We start from the raw sequence: 4,520 nt of genomic DNA, 5'->3' as shown, positions 1-4,520 counted from the left end.
ATTAAATTAAATTAAATTTTTTAATTTAATTAATTATAAAAAAATGAATTATTAATTCAATTAAATTAAATATAATTCATTTAACTAAATTAATATATCGCATTAATTTAATTAAATCATATTTAATTAAATTAAACTCAAATTAATTAACTATATTAAAATCAAATTCTAATTTCAATCACTCTCATATTTTTGAATCAAATTCAAAATTAACTTTATATTATAATGTATCAACATACATTATATTAATTGCATCTCATACAATTAACCTTAATTCCCTTTAACTAATTTGAACAATTCAAATTCTTTTCAAGACTAACTGTTCTAAATTATCCTTTACGAGCTAGCAAGGGGACTTAATGGACCTACAGATCGGAAGCTCCAACGATACGAGATTAATTGATTAAACTCATTAACCAATTAATCAACATTCGTTAACTGTCGGTCACTCCACTAAAGACCCACAGTTGCACTCTTCTCACTGTAGAGTATTTTGTGTCCATAGATTTTGACCATTAACGGTAAGTCAATCCTTCACGAGTATTAGTAACCACAGTTGGGTTAAATTACCATTTTATCCCTGTATTACATCTTATGCCTTAAGTACCACTGATCCTCTAATGAAGAACCCGGTTATGGTCCAACCAATAACCAGAAGTCCCTCTTGGGCCAGTGAGAGGGTGGAGCCCTTGTTCAAGTCCCGGAGTTAGCACTTAAGAGAACATTCATTTACTTTCCCTAAAGTCGGGAAGGAGTGAATTCCATTTTGTGTACTTATGTTCCTAGCTACCTACTCGGTCTCGTCCCCAAAATGGTAGGCATATTGAGTCGGCAACTCGAGCCACTCTCACCCGTACAAATCAAAGGACAAGACCTAACAAGTAGGAGTGAATAACTCACTTAGGATTGAGATTTAGTTACCTGGTCATCCTATTGAAATATTAATCTTTTAGCTAATGGTGTTACAGCTAAAGATTGTATATTTCGCGGTCCGGTCTTATACAATATCATCGTATAGGATACCCCACTTGCATGTCTCTACACGAACGACCTGGATCAAGTCATTTGTAACTATTACAAAATGGGCCATATCGATAGTGTTACCAGGATAAGGTACCTAACCTTATCCATATACTATAGATTCTTTAGGTTACTACTGGAACATTATCCACCTGTATATCGAATATATACGCTGTATATTAAGTATATACTGTATATCTGTTATATAATATTCCAGTTACATCACATAACCTAGGATGTTAGTTTATTGGATTTGGGTTAATGCAATTCTATCAATAACAACTTTATTTTATGGATATTTGTTTTATGTTTACAAACCACGAGTTTAGGGCATGAAACCCAACAAAAAGATGAAGAAGATGAAACATTTTTGTGAAACCTGAATGTAATGAAATAGAGCATTAAGTTATTTATTGATTACAATCTAGATTTAAAGTACTTGTGTGAGAGTATTAAAGTAAGAAGAGGAAACATCAATCGTTGTATTGGGCATTATGACAGTAGAAGTGGGTACAAATTGGCAATTACTAAATTAGTAATTAATATATTAATTGTAATTTATTATAATTCTCTAATGCAAGAAAAAGACAAATTTGCCCTCAAACTTTCGTAAACATTAGTTGTAGAAGAATGACAAAATTGGTTAAAAAAGTTTGTCCTCATCCCACCTTTTATATATAGTATATAGTATATATATATATAGATCATAGATATAGATAGAGTCTCACCTGACTTTTCACCAAACTTTAAATTTCAAACTCTCAATTACCTCATATTTTACATCTCTTTTGCAACTCCAAAACACAACTCAAGTTTTATAATTCCTCTCAAACAAATATTCAAGTTTTCTCTACATGTTGATCATTGTCTCCACATTATCCAATATCATTATCCCCACATTTTCATAAGATAGGTATGTCCTATAATGCTTTTTACTTTTTAATTGTTGAATTTATTTGAAGCATTGCCCATTTTTGACCTATCTAAACTTCTTCCTCTCTTTTGTCTATAATGGTCGCATTTAAAAAAAAACACCCTGGAATGCATACTTGGTCCAGGATTTTGATGAAATTTGCTTCAGGATTATGAAATACTCAATCTCGGTGTGTATAGGTCTGAGACAATATGTCCCCTCTGGGTCCAAGAAAGATATGTTGTCCTGGACCAAGATTGCCCAGCACCCTCTCATAATTTTTTTTTCTTGGTCTATTATCTTACCTAGTTTTATTCTATTTGTAGGATGTCTAGTGTTTTTATAAAATTTGGTAGATAATGGAAGTATAGTGAAAAGGATTATGTAGGTAGTCGTATAAAGATGATTGACAGTGGATACTGCAACCACGTACGAAGAATTTATAGGTCACATATATACACTAATTAGTATAAACCCCTTACAGTTTTATATTATAATTAGACGTGTATATCATTTTGAAATCAAAGTTTGTTTAATAGAGATAACTAATGACAATGACCAGAGGTTTTTTTTACTAGTAAAGATGTATTTGACTTGCCTATATCTACTGTGTCAAAGCAGGTATATGGGAATAAAACCTACATGCATTGTTTTCCATATGATATAGGCCAACACATGTCCTTTATTCCTATGCCTTCATCTCGTATCCACCCATTTTGAAACCCTCATTTCTTATGCCCTCATTTCCTACCTCATTATCGAACCCCACTTCTTCACAACCCCCACACCCCTCCTACAGTCATATAGGTCATGATATAACATCCCTAACACCATTATGTTCTGATGTTATTCCAAGTAATCTAGGAGATGATAGATTATGTGATTGGGATGTGCCAAAGGTGTGGAATGAGAACGAAGATGTGGATGATGAAAGTAATAAATCATACGATCCATTGATGGAGGTAGAAGAAGGAGATGATAAAGCAGAATATGGGAACTATCATGACGACAATGCACTTGATGAGCAACCTGATGAGCAACAGGTAAACAGTGATGTTAGGAGGGATGAAGAGTATGGAAAAGCGGTCCAGCAAATGGTATGTAATGGACTCACTAGATAGTCTGAGGTTGAGATATTACAAGTCATGGTCCAGTCTTCTAAGACAACAATGTTAAGGAAAGTCAAATATTTTATTCGAAGAAGAGGTAGTTGATTATGAAAATGAATTAATTTGCAATGAGGATGAATTTTCAGTTTTGAGTAAAAAAGTCAACGTAGGAGCTACATATATTGCGGTGCATTGATACTAATTGTATGCAGAGACTTGGAGCTACGAAGATGAGGGAATGCAACATGTTCAAGATTAAAAAATGCTTTGCTGTCTATACGTGCAATCTGTTGAATATTAAAAAGAAGCATCAGCGTAGTCAATAGTTTGGTTTTCGTTTCTGATGGACATGCGACCATTTATTAGGCAATTGAGGAGGTATTCCGAATGCATTTCATTGCTTCTGTATACATCATATGAATGTGATGACATAATTTAAAAATGAAGCCCTCTAGGAACTATTTAGGTCGCAAAGACATGTCGCGAGTCTTATTTTAACTTGATTGGGGCATAGGTGTATACCCAGGTGTAAGCGAATATCTGAAGGACATTGGCAAAGAACATTAGGCTCGTTGTTTCCGGATTGAATTGAGATACACACAGATGACCAATAATATCCCAGAGTCCATAAATTTCCTATTTAGGCATGCCCATAAATTGTCAGTCACCACTTTACTTGACCATATTAAAGGTGTGTTATAGAGGTGGTTCTATGAACGACGGATTCTTACCTCTTCACGATCAATTACATTGTTTGATATACAGAGAACATGATTGTTGAATATTAAGATAATGCAAGGAGACATGTTGTACATAACATCGATCAGTTTAATTTTTAGGTACGCAACGACAATCTTGATGGGATTGTCGATTTGCACTCGAGGACATGTAGTTGTCAGGAGTTTGATTATTTTAAAATTTCATGATCTCATGCTATTGTCGGGACCGCAGCATAAATCAAGACATGCTGTACGATTAGGCATACACGATCAACTATTGGATGTTGACATATATAAAATCAATCTTTCTTGTTGGACACGTCCCAACATGAAAGAGTTCGTTGGGGTTTGTCAACATACAGGTGGAACCATTAAAGTGTACTAGAGTTGATAGGAGACAGATGGTGAGGATTGCTTCCACAAGCAAAGTGTGCCAAACACGTAACTGCAGTCGATGGGGTACGTCGGGACACAATCGCAAAATGTGACGTGAAACCCTAAATACAGTGTTAATGTATGGTTTTGTTGATTCTTTACGTTTTAATATATATGAAGTGAACACAATGAACAACATAATTGTTTTATATGGACATGAAAGGTAGCTTGTAGCTCAAGCAAGCATGCACACATGCATTTGCAACTCTATGTGTGTTTTTTTTGTCCTTATGTATATGCATTTTATATATCTTATGCTAATTTGTTGATCGTGGAAAGTATAGAATAATATAACTAAACTGAAATATATATATTATAGTGAAA

This window comes from Momordica charantia (genome assembly GCF_013281855.1).
Source record: "Momordica charantia cultivar OHB3-1 chromosome 4 unlocalized genomic scaffold, Mcharantia_2.0 BLBB01000004.1, whole genome shotgun sequence".
NCBI classification, from domain to species: domain Eukaryota; kingdom Viridiplantae; phylum Streptophyta; class Magnoliopsida; order Cucurbitales; family Cucurbitaceae; genus Momordica; species Momordica charantia.
This window is presented reverse-complemented; position numbering follows the sequence as displayed.